The sequence below is a fragment of the Meriones unguiculatus genome, chromosome 5, assembly GCF_030254825.1.
Source record: "Meriones unguiculatus strain TT.TT164.6M chromosome 5, Bangor_MerUng_6.1, whole genome shotgun sequence".
Taxonomy (NCBI): Eukaryota; Metazoa; Chordata; class Mammalia; order Rodentia; family Muridae; genus Meriones; species Meriones unguiculatus.
In genome coordinates, this window is record NC_083353.1 from 37866441 (window position 1) to 37887429 (window position 20989).

A 20989-nucleotide genomic window follows, 5' to 3' on the forward strand; every position below is an offset into this window, starting at 1 on the left:
ATTGAAAGGAAATGACAAAGTTCAGGAAGAACATTGCAACCATTAGTCTTCATATTTCTGTATATCCTATCTATAACAATCAAACCTAATCAAACACTAGTCCTTGCCACATATACAGTGTGTCAGCTGAGAAAGTGGAAGTGAATTGGTTAAGGGAGCTGGCACTCCGTAAAAGTCTGAAATTTTCAACCTAGACTTTCTGAATCGGAAACTGCTCAACCATTTGTGTTTAAATGAGTCCTTCCAATGATTGTTGGCACACTTACATTTGAGAACTACTATGGTATACTGTAATATGCTAATTAAGGAGGCAATATACAGTAACTTGAAAACCTGAAAAACAGAACAGATGCCATTCATTAAATGGATGGGGAAGATGTGGGTATTGGTTTGTTTAAGGTCTGTACTAGTTTAAACTAGTTAGCAAATGAGAACAAAATGAAGCAGTCCACAAAAAAAAAAAAAAAATCACTAAATAATAAAATGCTGCCTCTTACAGTGGCTCCCTTAGAATAGATTTTCTTTTAAATATACACTTAATATCTTGTCTATACCTACTGCTTAATGCATGAACCATAAGTACAACATCCCAAATAAAGTTCACAGACAGATGTTAAAAAACTGTGGTGTAAATGTACCACAATTTCTGTATCCATTCAACTTGACCGAAATTGTGATACATTTACACAAAGGAATACTACTCAGCAACTAAAAACAAGGAAATCATGAAATTTGCAGGCAAGTGGTGGGAACTAGAAAAGATCATCCTGAGTAAGGTATGCCAGAAGCAGAAAGACACACATTGTATATACTCATTTGTAAGTGGATGCTGGACTTATAATGTAAGATAAACATACTAAAATCTGTACACCTGAAGAAGCTAAGCAAGAAGAAGGTCCCTGGGTAAGATGGTCAATCCTCACTAAGAATGACAAACTGGACATTGGAAGAAGGAGAAAACAGGAAATAGGACAGGAGTCTACCACAGAGGGCCTTTGAAAGACTACCCAGCATTGTATCAAAACAGATACTGAGGCTCATTAACAATGGGCAGAGTGCAGGCAATCTTAGGAAAGAAGGGGGAGATAGTGGGACCTGGAGAGGACAAGAGCGCGACAAGGAGAGGAATAGAACCAAAATATCTGGGCACAGTGGTCTTTTCTGAGACTGATACTTCTACCTAGATCCGTTCATGGATATAACCTAGAACCCCTGCTCAGATGTAGCCCAGGGCAGCTTCGGTATCCAAGTGGGTACTCTAGTAAGGGGAAGAGGGACTGTCTGTGACATGAACTCAGTGTCTAGCTCTTGGACCACCCCACCCCCTGCTAGGGGCAGCAGCCTTGTCAGGCCACAGAGGAGGACAGTGCAAGCAGTTCTGATGAGACCTGATAAACTAGGGTCAGATGGAAGGGGGGGAGGACCTCCCCTATCCGTGGACTTAGAGAGGGCATGGGAGGAGATAAGGGAGGGAGGTGTCTACAGCTGGGATACAAAGTAAATAACCTGTAATTAATACAAAAATTAAAATTTAATTTAAAAAACCTGTGGTGCTAAAATCCTACTCCTCCAATTCCAAACCTCATCACAACCACCAGTGTTAGAATTCAGGTCTTTGAACTGACTGTTGGGTTATCTATCACCACCTCTACATACCAGTCTTCTGGGTTTTTGTTTTTGTTGTTATTGTTGTTGTTGTTTTTAAATCTGTTCAATGCCATCTTCCTGACAATCCAGGTCAGGCTCACTACTCTAATCACAAATGTAATCCTCCTTTTCTAAAAATTCAATAGCACTGAATATAATATTTAATATAGCCTGATATCTCTTGCACAGTTATATATTGTTTCCCAGTCCAGAAGAGGGCATTGTGCAATTCCTAAGGAGACCAGAAAAAAATACTTCAGCAACTGGAGTTACAGATGGTTGTGAGCTGCCATAGGAATACTGGGAATTGAACTAAGGGGCTCTAGAAGATCAGCCAATGCCCTCAACTGCTGGACTGTCTCTCCAGCCCCCACATTTCTGAATCTGTTTTCTTCTGTTTTGTGACCTTTAAGACTGTCCAAAATTTTAGTTTTCGCTTTGGCCTCTTTTCCTTTTCTACTTCTCTTATTTTTTCCTTGCTAATTTCTGTTTCGTGCTGTGCTCCTTCTGTGTCAGGTTTTTCTTATAGCCCCCTAAATTTCCTAAAACAAATACTCTTCTTGAAGCTTCATGAGTCAAAAACTTAACAATTTTTACTTAAAAACTGAAGTATATGGAGAGGGAAATGACACAGATTCTGCAGGAACTGATGTGAGGTATGATCTTATGTAATGTCAGTTGACAAAGGGAAGTAAATTAAATTTAAGTAAAAGTAAATTAATTAAGGGAAGTCTTAATTAAATTCACAGATAAGATTAAACAGGTGGTGGAAGGCAGAGTAACTTACATTCAGTAAAATCCATTATATCTGTTTTTTTACAAAAATTTCTTGGGTGATTTAGTATTAGTAAATCTATCTCATTAATCTAGGAAGAGGAATTCATGAGGAGATATTGAAAGTTTGCAACAATATAAATTTAATTATTCTAATTTCATTGCCAACTCAGATATTAATATAATTCACTCTAAACTATTTTTGCATCTTTCGTGTATCAAGTAGATAAAAAGGTAATCCTGACTCAGTCATCAAGCACAGCAGAGAACCTGAATGAACTCAACCAAATATATAAAGAGTTGATGATGATAAAACTAGATGAGGAGCAGTAAAGTGCCAACAACTTTAAGAATTCCAAAGTAAGTTTGTGTACCAGCACATCCTCAGCTGTGCCAGTGGTTTCCTATATTTGTCTAATGTCAAAAGATTTCGTTGGCCAGGTGCCATGGCACACATCTTTAATCCCAACACTCAGGGAGGCAGAGGCAGGTGAATTGCTGTGAGTTCGAGGCCAGCCTGGTTTATAAAGAGCGTCCTGGACAGCCAAGTCAACAAAGAGAAACTCTGTCTTGAAACACCAAAAAGATTTCATTGGCTCAATTAATTTGAAGAAGCCCTTACTTCTAACCATAACCCCCACCACATCCCACATCCCACCCCACCCCTCCCCCATTCTTCTAAAGATTTAATACTTCACTGTTATAGTAACCTTAAAGAGAGCTCTATTGTCTCTAGTTCTGCCTCTCTCCATCAAGCCTCTCTTGCCTCTCTTGGATGCCTGCAGTGCTTCCATACTGCTCCCATACCTATCCCCCCTTGGTCTCTAGTTTGTCTTCTACTAAGTGTGTGTGTGCATGCCAAGGATTGTGGCAGTGCTCCAACCATCTTTATTTTCCAATCTCATGAGATTACATTTTAAAAAGAATATTCCCATAAGACTTACTTTTTGTTCTCATCTTCCAGAGATACTTCAAGCTCTGCAGACACATCCTTTGCTACTGCATCTCCTCTTGGAGCCTCCATGGGTCTCTCAGGCTACTTAGAGCTGCCCTGCTGTCTTTGGAGTGTCTGCTGCTGCCATCTTAAATAGATCAGTACACCAGGTGATATGCAGCACCCTGGAACTTAGCATGCCTATTGGTGTTTTCCTGGTTCAGTTTTTCTTATGGCAGCCATATTTTTGAGATCTTATGGATGAAGCGTCTCTGTAACTTTTAGGAGACACAGTTCACAGTGGGTTTCATGGTCCTCTGTCTCTTACAAGTTTTCTGCACCCCTGTCCCCCATCCCTTTCCATGATGTTCCATGAGCCTTAAGTGTAGCAGTCGTGTTGCCATGTATCTGTTTGGGGCTCGGAACCACATTATCTGATGTTCTTTGCATTTTGACCAATTGTGGTTTCCTTTACTAATCTCTACCTGTTGCAAAGAGAGGCTTGGTTGGCAGTGTGTGAGAGCTACACTTATCTGTGGCTACAAGGATGAGTATCAGAATGAAGTTGGGAATTATGCTGGTTTAGTAAAGGAGGTAGTAGGATCTCTTCTAAGATCTACAACTTCACTAGCTTGGAGAGGTTGGCTATGTTACCACTACTAGACGTTAATTACCTCCTGTTGAGAGGCCATAAATCCAATTAGACCAATAAAACCTATAGTTGTTGTTCCATTCAAGATACGAGTTCCGCTATTGCACCCTTAGTGATATCTTGCCAGGCTGTTCATTGTAGTTCATAGGTGTCACAGCTGAGTAGAACTATTGGTTGCTTTTCATTGTGAAAGACTTGTCACTCAACCTATTCTGGGAAAGGAATGATATGTAAAGAAATACTATTATGCCCAGAAGTCAGCCAGGCATGATGACACATTCCTTTAATCCCAAGACTCAGGAAACAGAGAGGAGGATTGTAAATTCCACGTCAGGCTAGGCTACATAGAAAGATCTTGTCTCAGTAACAAAAACAAACACCAAAGCCCTCTTCCTATAGAGCTCAAAAGTCTAAGCACTTAACAGGTAGTAGACATAAAATTTTGACATTCCCTCAGAAACCTCCGACCTCGCCTCCTATGTGTTAGGAAGGCACACAGGGCTGATTTCATTTCTGTGCATTTACAGTCAAGCTTTCCTGTAGCTTTATAAGACCAATTTCTGAGATCACATATTGTACTTAAATATTTGCATGTTTAAATCTTTTCCAATTCTATATAATATATTAAAAGTTAAGGAAAATTTTCAGTATTAATTGCAATTCAACCATACACTTAACTATTCTACACTTAAGCTATTCTAAATGAAATAAACTGTCTCTTCAAATAAAGTTTGTGTATTTATAATATCTATAACTATATTCAAAATATATTGGAGGTAATGTTATGGATTAATATACCCTATACTTAACTTTCTTGAAAGATAAAATGTAAATGGAGATATACAGTCAGCTTATATGTATAAGCTATGCATCTATATATTTAACCAACTATAGGTTGAAAATATTCTTTTAAAATTCCATCTATGTTGAACATAAAGAATTTTTATTCCTGCACATTATAGTATAATAAGTGTTTATATAGCATAATCATGCATAGAGTATTATATGTATTCTAGAGATATTTTAAAATATATGGGAATATTACATATGTTATATACAAATATTACATCATTTTACATCATCCATGATTGTAATATCCATAGGGATCCTGTAGTATATCTTTTCAAATTTTGAAAGACTACTATATGAATACCTTTAGACATATACCTTTCCCTTTGTATTATATAAATATGTTGTTTTTATTTAAGAACGTACTAATGTCAAATTAATATCAGTGAAGATTACATTATATGTAGTTATTAAAGCTTAGGTATAAAACCACAAGAATTTTGCGTGTGATAACCATCACTTGTGTGGATACAGCTGCATATAATATCCTTAAGGCCTGGCAATGTAATGTTAGCTGCTGATGAAACACATTCAGCTGAAAGGATAAAGAAAGCCTGGAGAAGGGGCAGTCTTCTTGGGATGCTGACATCGCCCTATAGTGTGAACTTACTTTTTGCCACTAATCTATTCTTCCATATAGTTCCATGATCTGTTCATGTTATAAAAACATCTTGACTATGCATCAGACTAAAGTATCGTTCATGCATACCTTCATTACACAACTCTTTACACGTATTTGATATAAAATAGTATTTTTACTGCTATATCACAGCATAAAAACCACATTTATAGACTCAAAGGAGTTTTTACTTAATTCTCTTAGCAGACTGGAATATACTCATTGGCTGTATTTTCCAAGGCTCCAGTTCTCATCCAAGATTGTTTATGTATGTGTTGGCAGAATCCACTTGCTGTAGCTGCAGGACTAAGATTCCTGATGCCTTCTTGGTTGTACATTGGGGGCTGCTCTCAGTTCTTGTCCACTGTGCTCTCTCAACAGGGCCAAATTTACAATGCAGCTGTTTCTTTCTTTTAGTGAGTCAGTAACTTTTTATGGCACTTTTTACATTTATCAGACAAAACTTGGCTTTAAAGAGTCCTGTGATGATGTCAGAGCTATTGTGATGATCGTCTTATAATAAGGTCATACATTTCAGACATTAATTCCATCCATAAAATCCCATTACATCAGTTTATAAGTTAGTATTTGTGCAAGTAGGAGGAGGTAAAAATACATAACAGACTAGGAGTCTTGAAGAACCATTTTATAATTCTAAATTAAAGAGCTGTATTTTGTTATGTGTCCCAACACTCAGGACACAGTAAAAAAAAAAAAAAAAAAAAAAAAAAAAAAAAAAAAGACAGAAATTCTTGCCTATCTGGAGCATACTTTCTAGGAAGTTGAAGGGAAAATCCTTTATGCCTTTTTTTTTTTCAGCATCCTATTTCAGGTTTTTGAGATGTAATCATTAGAATAGACCATACCTGATTTACATTTGTTATTTTCTGTAAGCATTCATTTATTTTCTGTTTGTGTTTATAATGTGTCTGACACACACACACACACACACACACAAACACAAATACACTGAGCATTTATTTCTCATTTTAGATTCATGGAATTTCAGGATTGGTAGCAGGGAGGGAAGTTAAAGATTATGCCATGGTTTGTTAACATTTAAGGCAAAGGAAGTTGAAGACAGGTTTTTCCTGCTTGTACTTAGTAAAATACCAAGGTGCTAGTCATTTTTTTTAAATATATAAACTTCTCAAGTGATAACAGATGTGGCCATCTCTAACGAGTGCCTTTCTTGAAATAGAGCAGAAACATAAATAGCAAGAATGGCAGGATACCAAGGAAATGGACTAATCAGGCAGATGGTGCCTGTTCTGGGGAAAGTCTGAGTAAACCTGTAACTGCAGCAGTAAGTTGAAAAGGACCACCAGGAGCAAGGAGACTTGGCGTGTTTTTCTTTTAATGTCTCATTATGCTACAATAAACCACCAGGTATACATATGGATTTTTCTGTATATGAAATTATAAAATTTTGTTGTTTCCTTCATTTTATGTTTCTACTTCATAAAAGCAAACTTTTGCCTAAGGTATAACTTTTCATAATTAAGATGTCATAGTAGATTTCTTTTTTCTTCCAATACATTTTTTAGTCTCTGTCATACTTTTTGACGTTTATTGATTTTAACAGCATTTAATCATTTTGATGTGAATTCTTCTTAAATTTAATAAAAATAAGTGTACAAATAATAATAAGTGTAAAAAAATAAGTGTAATAATAACAGTGTTCTGCCTATATAAAATTAAAATCATGCTTGAATGAAATGTGCTTGCTAAAGAATGGAATTTTGCATGAAACAGAGGCTAAAAATGCTAACAGGAAACCAGAAACGGAATAAAAACACAAAAGGTATCTCTGGCACAATGCCCTGAAAGTCAGCAACCATGGCCAAGAGCATGAGTTAATGTCAGAAATAAGAAAACACCCTGTAAGATGATCAATCCTCATTTAGAAAGACAGATGGGATGTGCATTGAACGTATGACAGGAGTCTACTGAGCGCATCTGAAAGACTCTAACTAGCAGTGTTTTCAAAGCAAAGACTCATGACCAAACCTTTGGCAGAGTACAGGGAATCATAAGAAAGAAGGGGAGTTAGTCTGATGGGGAAAGGATAGGAGCTCCACAAGGACCAAATATATCTGGGCACAGGGTCTTTTCTGAGACTGACATTCAACCAAGAACCATGTATGGATATAACCTAGAACCTCCACTCAGATGTAGCCTGTGGTAGCTCAGTAACCAATTGGTTTCCCAAAGTGAGGGGAACAGGGACTATTTCTAACAGGAACTCGATGACTGGCTCTTTGGTCTCCCCACCCCCGAAGGGAGGAGCAGTCCTGTTAGGCCACAGAGGAGGGCTTTGCAGCCAGTCCTGAAGATACCTGATAAAACAGGATCAGATGAATGGGGAGGAGGTCCCCCCCATCAGTGGACTTGGAAAGGGGCACGGTGGAGATGAGGGAGGGAGGGAGGGAGGGACTGGGAGGGAATGAGGGATCGGGACACGGCTGGGATACAGAGTTAATAAAATGTAACTGATAAAAAAAATAAAAAAATAAAAATAAAAATAAATAAATAAATACAAAAAAAAAAAAAAAAAAAAAAGAAAACACCCTGGACTGGATCTTTGACACTCTCACCCTAAGATCATTAGTATTTGTGTAAAATGTGGTCTGTATGATGATTTATAAAGATGTGAGTTGAGTATTTCATCTTACTTCTATCTCATTATGCACTCGTAGGACTCAACAGCTCTTCTTATACTCAGTCTATAGATGAATAAGTGCATACTATAGAGAAATTAGGTTGCTGGAATTCATACAGTAAATAATGAATGACAGATAAGTCACAAGAACTGACTAATCCTTTTTTTTTTTTTTTTTGCCAACACACTATGACTGAAGATTAAAAGTCAGAATATGGTAGCAGGTGACTTAGTCAAAGAAATGAATTTATTTTCATTCATTACCTTAGTATATATGCAGCCTGCAATTAGGCTGTATTCTTACCACAGCAGGCTACTTCTGCTTTACAGGATAATGCATTGGTGTTACCATTATTTTTAAACCCCAAACACACCCATCCCATCCCCAAATCCTTGTTTTCAGGATTTGGGAATATTATGATGAATCTGAACAGTTTCATGAAATTTTCCCAGATTTGTCTTTCTTGCATCAAGTGAAAGAAACCAAAAGGCACCACAATGAAATAATGAATCTGTGGTGCTTTCTGAAGATGGACTATTCATACTAAGTTCATCATGCTAAATATGCTTCCTAAAACATTGAAGTAAATTGGAGGAAAATAGGAGGGATGATTTATTTGCACAGGCAACTAAAGCAAAGCAAGCCTGAGGGCTGCACTGTACTGCTTTACTCTTCAAGGAGAACAGCTGTAATTAAAACAATTGTTCTGTGTTGAGTCTGCCCTTTTTCTCTGTCACAAAATAAAAGAATTCTATAAGGGGTGTGAGAAGATGGCTCAGTTAGTAAACTGCTTGCTGAGTAACCATAAGGAAGGGAGTTCAATCCCCAGCACCTATGTAAAAAGCCAGGTGCAGTGGAACACCCATATAACCCTAGCACTGAAGAGGTAGACACAGGTGGATGCCATGGAGTCCCAGCACAGCCAATATGGCTGATTGTAGCATAAATGTTTGAGTAATTGTAATGTCAATGAGAGATATTTTTCTCAAAAAAAAAAAAAGAAAGAAAAAACAAACAAACAAAAATAATGTAGAGAAACTTTGAGGAAGACACCAGACATCTTTCTCTGTCCATTACTATGGAAGTCTTTGATCCAGTGTAACACTTCTTTCTTAGATTTTTGAAATAATTTTTGAAAAAACTCCTAAATGGTACCTAGGGTCCCTTAAAGTTAAGGTATACCCATAAGTCTGAATCTAGGCAATGGAAAAATCAGAGAAAGTAGTGTTGGCTGCTTTTAGACTAGGTGTATATTGACTCTCTGTAGTCTTTCCCCTTCACTTGCTGGATGTTGTTCAGACTGTTCTGGTGGGACACATTCAGCTACCTCAGCCCTTTGATGTGTGAAAGCAAATTCCAATGTATTTTGGGTGAAATTATTATAGTGGTATCTACTACCTTAACAAAGTTCTGGTACTGCACAAGATCTCCCATAAAAGAACACACCTCTGATGGCTATTCTTGATTGCCAACTTGACTATATATGGAATTAACTAAAACCCAAGTGGTTGGGCACTCCTGTGAGGGATTTTTTTCCTATATTAAATCATTTGAAGGGGGAAGACTCACTTTTAATTCTGATCTTTTGAGGAAAGAAGATCCACCTTGAATCTGGACCACACTTTCCATGGCCAGCCTGTGTGAAAGTCATGGAAGAAGGAAGCTTGCTATCTTTGCCTGCTTGTTCTCACTCTTGTTGGCAAGTCCATGCCTACTTCTTGGGATTCTCGAATATATTGAAGACCAACTGAGACATCTATCTTCAAGGACTAAAAAACTACTGTATTGGTAGTTTTGATGTCTATTGGTAGACATCCACTGATGGACTAATTAGCTGAGCCCAGCCTATAAGCCATTCAAATAAATAAATAAATAAATGTGTGTGTATGTATATATGTTCATTCTATCAGCTCTGTTTCTCTAGAGAACCTTGACAAAGACAATAGCTATGATTTTCTTTCCTTTTCATGGATGAGAACAGTAACAGTTTTTTTTTTCCCTGTAGTCCATGCTTTACATCTGAAAGCCCTCACCATTGCCTCAGCATAGAGATTCTCCTATCACTTCTGAAGAAAATAATATGTCTCTATTTCATGGTAGTTCAACAACTGAAGCCCACTCTCTCACTAATCTTAATGCTTCTAGTACTTTAATCCTAAAGATGCTGCTCAATTCTGTTTACATTGATGTCTATTGACTGCAATCCTAGATAAAATATTAATATTCATTAGAGATAAAGCCATCTTATAATCTGAGGCCACTGGATATCTTCAGGTATTATTGTTTCCCCAAAGCCCACCCTCTGAATTTCACTGACCAGGGCTGTGAATCTAGCTGGCTACACATATTAATTGCTTCTGTTTTTTCAGGCAATAGAAAGTTGGAGGTGAATTCTGGAAACATACCTGGGAGAGATATTAAAAAAAAATTAGGAGTAATCTAGATTCCTGATAGAAAAAGGTAAGCTAAGCATTTTATTCTGCTAGCTGCATTCCAGGAAAGGCAAGGGATGCCTTACACATAAATATGTATGTTCACACATAGCAAATCTAAAGATATCCCAGGTGTAGAGTATAGAAAAGGAAGGGTAGTGACAACTAATGAATAAATCCGGTAACAGCTTCCCACGTACATGTGAGAATAATTGGGCTATATTTGCTTAGTCCATTAGTTTTTAATAATTTCTTCTGAAAAAAATAAGGATTATAAAATTTTATAATATAGCCATTATCATAAGTTATATTACAGCCATTGTATTTTTAACATTTATTTATACATATGAGAACTCCATTTGCATGTATGCCTGCATTACAGAAGAGACCATCAGATCCCATTTAGATGGTTGTGAGCCACCATGTGGTTGCTGGGAATTGAACTCAGGACCTCTGGAAGAGCAGGCAGCACTCTTAACTGTTGAGCCATCTCGACAGCCCCTACAGCCTTTTCTTTTTGTTGTACTTGGCTTGTTCTGACATTAACAATTTAAGCAAGAACACTCACCAAATGAAAAGTTGATATTGAGAAAATCACACTAACTAATGTACAGACTTTATTCAGCTTTCACCAGTTGTTCCTGTAATGTCTCCTTCTGGCCCAATATCCCACACTGTATTGTCTGGGCTCTATGGTCTCTCCCACTCAGTGAAAGCTATTCAGTCTTTTTAAATTTTTGTTTTTTGTTTGTTTTGTTTTTGTTTTTTAACATTAAAGTTGAAATTTATTAATTTTGCTACATTTATTTATTTATTGTATTAATTACAGTTTATTCACTTTGTATCCCAGCTATAGGCCAATCCCTCATTCCCTCCCAATCCTACCCTCCCTCCCTCATCTCCTCCCATGGCCTTCTCCAAGTCCACTTTCCATCTGACCCTAGCTTATCAGATCTCATCAGGACTGGCTGAATTGTCTTCCTCTGTGGCCTAGTAAGGCTGCTCCCCAGTCAGGGGGAGGTAATCAAAGAACAGGCCAATCAATTCATGTCAGAGAGAGAGTCCATGTTCCCCTTACTAGGAACCCACTTGGAGACTGAGTTGCCATGGGCTACATCTGTGTGAGGGTTCTAGGTTATCTCCATGTATGGTCCTTGGTTGGAGTATCAGTCTCAGAAAAGATCCCTGGGCCCAGATTTCTTGGTTCTGTTGCTCTCCTTGAGAATGGCAGAGAAACACTTAAAAAAATGCTCAATGCCCTTAGTTACCAGAGAAATGCAAATCAAAACGACCCTGAGATTTCACCTTATACCCATCAGAATGGCTAAGATCAAAAACTCAAGAGACAATACATGCTGGAGAAGATGTGGAAAAAGTGGAACCCTCCTCCACTGCTGGTGGAAATGTAAACTTGTACAACCACTTTGGAAAACAATCTGGCACATTCTCAATTAGGAATAGTATTTCCTCAAGATCCACCTAACCACTCCTAGGCATATATCCAAAAGATGCTCAAGTACACAACAAGGACATTTGCTCAACTATGTTCATAGCAGCTTTGTTGTTAATAGCCATAACTTTTATTGTTAATAGCCAGATGCCCATCAACTGAGGAATAGATACAGAAATTGTGGTACCTTTACACAACGGAATTCTACTCAGCAATAAAAAAACAATGAAATCATGAAATTTGCAGGCAAATGGTGGGAACTAGATCATCCTGAGTGAGGTATCCCAGAAAGAGAAAGACACAGAGTAGATACTCACTTGTAAGTGGATACTAGACATATAATATAGGATAAACCTATACAAATCTGTATACTTAAAGAAGCTAAGCTAGAAGGAGGACCTTGGATAAAATGATCCCCACTCAGAAAGGAAAATGGGACAGGCATTGGAAGAAGGAGAAAACAGGAAACAGGACAGGAGTCTACCACTGAGGGTCTCTGAAAGACATTGTATCAAAGCAGATACTGAGGCTCATAAACAAACTTTGGGCAGAATGCAGGCAATCTTCAGAAAGAAGGGAGAGATATGTGGGACCTGGAGAGGACAAGAGCTCGACAAGGAGAGGAACAGAACCAAAATATCTGGGCACAGTGATCTTTTCTGAGACTGATACTTCAACCTAGATCCGTTCATAGATATAACCTAGAACCCCTGCTCAGATGTAGCCTATGGCAGCTTAGTATCCAAGTGGGTAATCTAGTAAGGGGAACAGGGACTGTCTGTGACATGAACTCAGTGGCTGGCTTTTTGACTGCCTCCCCCTGGTGGGGCAGCAGCCTTGTCAGGCCACAGAGGAGGACAATGCAGCCAGTTCTGATGAGACCAGATAAACCAGGGTCAGATGGAAGGGAAGGAGGACTTCCCCTATCCATGGACTTGGAGAGGGGCATAGGAGGAGATGAAGGAGAGAGGGTATAATCGGAAGGGGAGGAGGGAGGTGGCTACAGCTGGGATACAAGTAAATAAACTATAATTAATACAAAAATAAAAATTTAAATAAAAAAATGAGGAAATCATGAAATTTGCAGGCAAAGGGTGGGACCTAGAAAAGATCATCCTGAGTGAGGTATCCCAGAAGCAGAAAGACACACATGTTATATACTCACTTATAAGTGGATATTAGACACATAATATAAGATAAACATGCTAAAGTCTATACACCTAAAGAAGCTAAGCATCAGAAAAGCAAATGGGACAGACATCAGAAAATGGAGGAAACAGGAAACAGGATAGGAGCCAACCACAGAGGGTCTCTGAAAGACTCTAGCCAGCAGTGTATCAAAGCAGATGCTGAGGTTCATAGCCAGTCTTTGGGCAGAGTGCAGGGAATCTTATGAAAGAAGGGGAAGACAGTCTTTTTTCCCTTACTACCTTGTTTTACAAGACCTTCATTGCTGTAGAATGCTAGTCATGTGTTTTGAAGGATGTCCCTTAGTTTGTATCTTCTGCTATATATTCAGAATTACACTTGGGTTATGCATTTTAGGAAAGAATACAGTAATATGCCTTTCTCAGGGCATGATAGCAGGGACCATGTGACATGGATATGTCTTTAATGGTGTGGTTAGCTTGGAGCCTTATCAATATTTTGTAGCTTGAAGGCATGCTTTGAGAATGGTTCATGTTTAGACAAACACTTTTCTCCTTCTTTGGCTAAAAGGTATGTAAGGCAACTTTGGAAGATATTTGTGAAAGATGAAAAAATTCCTTTGTCTTAGGTTTCTGAATAATTTCTCAAGCAGAATGCATCTCAGTTCCATGTACTGGGATACAAGGACATATCTAAACATAGTAAAGGCTATATACAGCAAGCCCATAGCCAACATCAAACTGAATGGAGAAAAACTTCAAGCAATCCCACTGAAATCAGGGACAAGGCAAAGCTGCCCACTCTCTCCATATCTCTTCAACATAGTACTGGAAGTCCTTGCTAGAGCAATAAGACGTTGAAGGAGATCAAGGGAATACAAATTGGAAAGGAAGAAGTCAAATTATCACTATTTGCAGATGATATGATAGTATATGTGAGTGACCCCAAAAACACCTTCAGCAAAGTGGCCAGATACAAAATTAACTCAAAAAAATCAGTAGCCCTCCTGTATACAAAAGACAAAAGGGCTGAGAAAGAAATTAGGGAAACAACACCCTTCACAATAGCCACAAATGACATAAGGTACCTCGGAATAACCCTAACCGAGCAAGTCAAAGACTTGTATGAAAAACATTTCAAGTCTCTGAAGAAAGAATTAGAAGAAGATATTAGAAGATGGAAAGATCTCCCATGCTCATTGTTTGGCAGGATTAACATACTAAAAATGGCCATCTTACCAAAAGAAATCTACAGATTCAATGCAATTCCCATCAAATTACCAACACATTTCTTTACAGACCTGGAAAGAAAAATTCTCAACTTCATATGGAATAACAAGAAACCCAGAATTGCTAAAATAATCCTCTACAATAAAAGATCTTCTGGAGGTATCTACAAACCTGATCTTCGGCTGTACTATAGAACAACAGTTATAAAAACTGCGTGGTACTGGCATAGAAACAGAATGGTGGATCAATGGAACCAAACAGAGGACCCAGAAATGAACCCACACACTTATGGACACCTGATCTTTGACAAAGATGCTAAAACCATACAATGGAAAAAAGATAGCATCTTCAACAAATGGTGCTATTCTAACTGGATGTCTACATGTAGAAAAATGCAAATCGATCCATACTTATCACCCTGCACAAAACTAAAGTCCGAGTGGATCAAAGACCTCAACATAAAACTAGACACACTAAACTGCTTAGAAGAAAAAGTGGGGAATACCCTTGAACTCATTGGCACAGGAGACAACTTCCTAAACAGAACACTAACAGCACAGGCTCTAAGAACAACAATCAATAAATGGGACCTCATGAAACTGAAAAGCTTCTGTAAATCAAAGAACACCGTCATCAAAACAAAATGACTGCCTACAGAATGGGAAAGAATCTTCACCAACCCTTTATCTGACAGAAGAGTAATATCCAGTATATGTAAAGAACTAAAGAAGCTGAAAACAGCAAACCAAGTAAGCCAATTAAAAAATGGGGAACAGAGCTAAACAGAACTCTCTGTAGAGGAATATCGAATGGCAGAGAAACACTTAAAGAAATGCTCATTCTCATTAGCCATCAGGGAAATGCAAATGAAAACGACCCTGAGATTTCACCTTATACCCATGAGAATGGCCAAGATCAAAAACTCAAGTGACAACACATGCTGGAGAGGTTGTGGAGAAAGGGGAACTCTCCTCCACTGCTGGTGGGAATGTAAACTTGTACAACCACTCTGGAAATCAATCTGGCAATTTCTCAGATAACTAGGAATAGGGCTTCCTCAAGATCCAGCCATACCACTCCTAGGCATATATCCAAAAGAGTCTCAAGTACACAAAAAGGACATTTGCTCAACCATGTTTGTAGCAGCTTTGTTTGTAATAACCAGAAGCTGGAAACAGCCCAGATGTCCCTCAACTGAGGAATGGATGCAGAAATTGTGGTACATCTACACAATGGAGTCTTACTCAGCAATGAAAAATAAGGAAATCATGAAATTCACAGGCAAATGGTGGGACCTAGAAAGGATCATCCTGAGTGATCTGTTCTAGAAGCAGAGAGACACACATGGTATATACTCACTCATATAGACATATAACATAGGATAAACCTACTAAAATCTATACATCTAAAGAAACTAATCAAGAGAGAGGACCCTGACTAAAACACTCAATCCCTGTCCCAAAAGGTAAAGAAGATAGGCATCAGAAGAAGAAGAAAACAGGAAACAACCCAGGAACCTGCCTCAGAGGGCCTCTGAAAGGCTCTGCCCTGCAGACTATCAAAGCAGACGCTGAGACTTATGGGCAACTGTTGGGCAGAGTGCATGGAATCTTATGTAAGAAGTGGGAAATAGTAAGAGCTGCACCGAATGGGAACCACACAAGCAGAGCAACAGAACAAGAAAATTTGAACACAGGGAACTTCCCAGAGACTAATACTCCAACCAAGGACTATTCATGGAGATAAACTAGAACCCCTGCACAGATGTAACTCATGGCAGTTCAGTGTCCAAGTGGGTTCCATAGTAATAGGAAGAGGGACTGCCTCTGACATAATCTGATCGGCCTGCTCTTTGATCACCTCCCACTGATGGTGGAGGAGCCTTACCAGGCCACAGAAGAGGACAATACAGCCACTCGTGATGTGATCTGATAGACTAAGATCAGAAGGAAGGAGAAGAGGACCTCCTGTATCAGTGGATTTGGGGAGGGGCATGCATGAAGAAGGGGGAGAGAGGGTGAAATTGGGAAGGGAGAAGGGAGGAGCTTATGGGGGATACAAAGTGAATAAAGTGTAATTAATAAAAATAAAAAATTAAAAAAATAAATAATTAAAATTTAATTTAAAAAGAGCAAACCTCTAAAAATATTAGAGCAAGAGAACTCATGACTACAAGATAGAGAAATATTCCCTTTCTTCTCCCTCCCCTCATTCTCACTAACCTACACTCTTAGCCTGTGAAGAATTTATTTCAGACACAATAGCATAAACCTTCACTAAAATTACAATACTGAAGTAAAATGTACATTTCTCAACACTATAGATTCAGCTGCAAATATGAACTAGATCTACATACATTGACATAGTTGCTTCTTAATATGTATTTTTCATTCAGAAACAAAAGTGACAGTCTCTCTGATTACCTCCCCCTGGGGGGGGGGGGTGCAGCCTTGCCAGGCCACAGAGGAAGACAATGCAGCCAGTCCCGATGAGACCTGATAGGCTAGGATCAGATAGAAGGGGAGGAAATCCTCCCCTATCAGTAGACTAGAATAAGGGGAGAAGAGAGAGGGAGGGATTGGGAGAAGATGAGGGAGGGGCCACAGTCGGGATACAGAGTGAATAAATTGTAATTAATAATAATAATAAAATAAAAATTTTAAAGTAATAAAATATAGTACAAAGATCATACACCATTTATATAAGTTCAAATGCATACAAACTATGCTATTTCAGGACCTATATTTATTTAGTGAGCATAAAATTACAGCCACAAAAAGTAGTAACTGAAGGCAACTTTATACAGTAGTTTTACTTTTCCTGCATTTTGACTGCAACCTGTCACAGGAAGCCAGATGTGGAATTTTCCACTGTAAGTTCATGTTGGTGTTCAAGAAATTTTGCATTTTGGGATATTACTTTCTGGTTTTGGGATTAAAGATGCTCAATATGAAGTTTAAAAGATTCAGAAATTCACCAGAAGAACAACCAGAAAATAAAGGGATGATAAACTCATCCTGTAGGGTAGTAAGTGAAAGCCAAGTCATGGAAGAAAATGTAGCCTGCTTGTATTTTTCTTTTCAGAATGCTGAGGACTGAAGGTAAGGCCTTTCTCTGGCGGGATAATCACTCTACCTCTGAGTTATACCCTGAGCCTCTGACTTGTAAAGCTACTGACAGTATTCCCAAGTCTATTTGTGAAAAAAGATGAATTGACAACATCATCAAAAGTGTTACCAAGTCAGTTCCTCTGTCAATAATTTGGAGAGTAACGGAGAGATAATTAGAAAAAAGAAAACCTTGATAATAAAAAGCTCTTTCAAACTATTTCAAGATATTAGTTAAACAAGATATTAGTTGAGAGCTGTTTTCTCTTTGGGCTTCGGAATGAATTGATGCCAAGAAAAAAAGCTAAAATCTGAAAATGCTGAAAATGAAAAGTCAAACTTAAAGCACAAACACTAGAGATCTGCATGTAAGCAGTTTGTAAGACCTCATGGGATAGAGAAATCATGGACTACTTGTGAGTAAACTATTCTCTCAAGAAATTTAGTCAAATTATAAAAGGCAATCAAGGGGCTGGAGATATGGCTCAGCATTTAAGAGCACTGGATGCTCCTCCAGAGGATCCAGGTTTAATTCCCAGCACCCACATTGTAGCTCACAGTTCCAGATGATCTGACAGTTTCAAACAGACATTCATGTTGGCAAATCACCAATACACACAGAGTAAGTAAATAAAAAAGGTAAGTTTTAAAAGACTGCAATTAAAATAAACCTTAAGAATGGGGAAATTATTTTAAATCTCTAACGAATATTGAGAACAGTCAAATATAGAGCTAAAGCTTCAAACAATGTTGCTATTTTGCTGTAAGGTGTAGATGGTCTGGTTAATCAAAAAGTATCAATAAGATATTAACAAAAACTGACTCTTCCTCTCTGAGCAGTCTTGAAAAACTATTGAAATCAGCCAGCATATTTCTACATATTCTAAGTAGAAATTTTTCCAAAATATAATTGAATACTATAAATCTCAGAATAATATTTGTATATGTAATCTCACTTACATAAAAATAAAATACAAAATATATATGCTATCTGTATATTTATACACACATATTATATATGCATATGTGAATATAATATAGTTTCCTAGTGAGAATAAACATTTAACATAGGAAAGCTTGAGATATAAGAATTGAATTTTAGATGGGCCTCACACAGACTGCCAGCAACAGTGACCAGGTCTTCCCAGGGCCCTCTGTACGCCCCACCCCCCAAATTCCTAAACCTTTGCTATTTCCCAACACTCACAATGATTTGCTGCCCCTGAGACAAGCACATATCAGGGAGCAGGAGTTCCCTGGGCCTGTGCCATTTCCTGGGAACTACCCTGACCTGTGCCTCCAAGACAGCACTGATTGTGTAGCATCTATTCCCCTGCCTGCACTATTCCCTGAGACCCATTCAGATCTAAGGCATCACAGACCAGAGGGGATCAAGGAGAAGCAGGAAAACAAGAGGGCTGAGGCCATCTAGGACCAAGAACTCTACCTACAACCCCAGAGAGTTATTACCATCCTAGTCCACCAGGCCTGCTAACAACAGAGTCAACCAATGGATAGAGGTCAGCACAATAACACAAACAGCAAAATCCATGACCATCTGACACCACCAAAATCCACATATCCCATCACAACAAGCCCTGAGGATCCTATCACACTGGAAGCACAAGAAAGCAATCTTAAATCTGAGATTATGAAAATAATAGAGGCTTTAAAAGTTTTTACCTTAAAGAACTGCAGGGAAATAAAACTAAACAGATAAAGGAACTGGCTAAATTCCTTAAAGAAACACAGGAAAATACAATCAAACAGGTACAGGGACTAAGTAAATCCCTTAAAGAAATACAAGAAAATACAACCAAACAGGAGAAGGAAATGAATAAAACTGTCCAGGACCTAAAAATGGAAATATAAGCAATATAAACACACTTGAGAGCAATCCTGGAGATGGAAAACCTAGGTAAGAGAACAAGAACTACAGATATAAGCATCAATAACAGAATACACGAGATGGAAAAGAGAATCTCAGCTGTAGAAGACACGATTGAAAAAAATGGATAAATCAGTCAAAGAAAATGTTAAATCTAATAAGTTCCTGACATAAAACATCCAAGAATTCTGGGACAATATGAAAAGACCGAACCTAAGAATAATAGGAATAAAAACCTCAAAACTCCAAGACCCAGAAAATATTTTCAACAAATTATAAAAAACAAAACACAAAACAAAACAAAACAAAACTTCCCCAAACTAAAGAAATGCCTATAAACACAAAAGAAGCCTACAGCATACCAAATAGATTGGAAAAGAAAAGAGAATCTTCCTGTCACATAATAATCAAAACACTAAATCTACAGAACAAAGAAAGAATATTAAAAGCCGCAAGGAAAAACAGCCAAGTCACATATAAAGGCAAACCTATCAGAATCACACCTGATTTCTTAACAGAGATTATGAAAGAAGGGCCTGGTCAGATTTCATGCAGACACTAAGAGAGCACAGATGTCAACCCAGACTACTATACCCAGTAAAACTCTTAATCACTCTAGAAGGAAAAAACAAAATATTCCATGGCAAAACCAAATTTAAACAGTACCTAGCCACAAACCCGGCCCAATAGAAGATACTAGAAGGAAAACTCCAACCCAAGGAGGCTCACTACACTGAGGAACGCACAGGAAACAAATAAACCCACAGCCGCAAAACCAAAATAAAGGATACACACATGCTGTACCACCACCAACATCAAAATAACAGGAAGTAACAACAACTTGTCACTAATACCTCTCAACATCAATGGCCTCAACTCTGCAATAAAAAGACAAAATGGACTAACAAAATGGATGCATAAACAGGACCCATCATTCTGTTCCATGTAAGAAACACCTCAGAATAAAGGGCTGAAAAAAAGGTTTTCCAAGCAAATGAACACAAGAAACAAGCTGGTGTAGCTATTCTAATATCTAATAAAAGATAATTTCAACCAAAATTAATTGAAAGAGATGGGGAAGGGCACTTCATACCCATCAAAGGAAAAATCAACCAAAATGACATCTCAATTCTGAACCTCTATGCCCCAAATGCAAGGGCACTCACATTTGTAATAGAAACATTACTAAAGCTTACATTGAACCCCACATATTAATAATAGGAGACTTCAACACACCTCTCTCATTAATGGACAGATCATTGAGACAGAAACTAAACAGAAAAATAACAAAACTAACTGACATTATGAATTGGACCTAACAGATATCTATAGAATATTCCATCCAAACACAAAAGAATATACCTTCTTCTCAGGACCTCATGGAACCTTCTCCAAAATTGACCACATACTTGGATACAAAGCAAGCCTCAACAAATACTAGAAAATTGAAATAACACCTAGTGTTCATCAGACCACCATGGATTAAAGCTATTTAACAACAACGGAAACAACAGAATGCCTACAAACTCATGGAAACCGAACAACTCTCTACTTAATGACCACTGGGTCGGGGAGGAAATAACAAAAGAAATAATG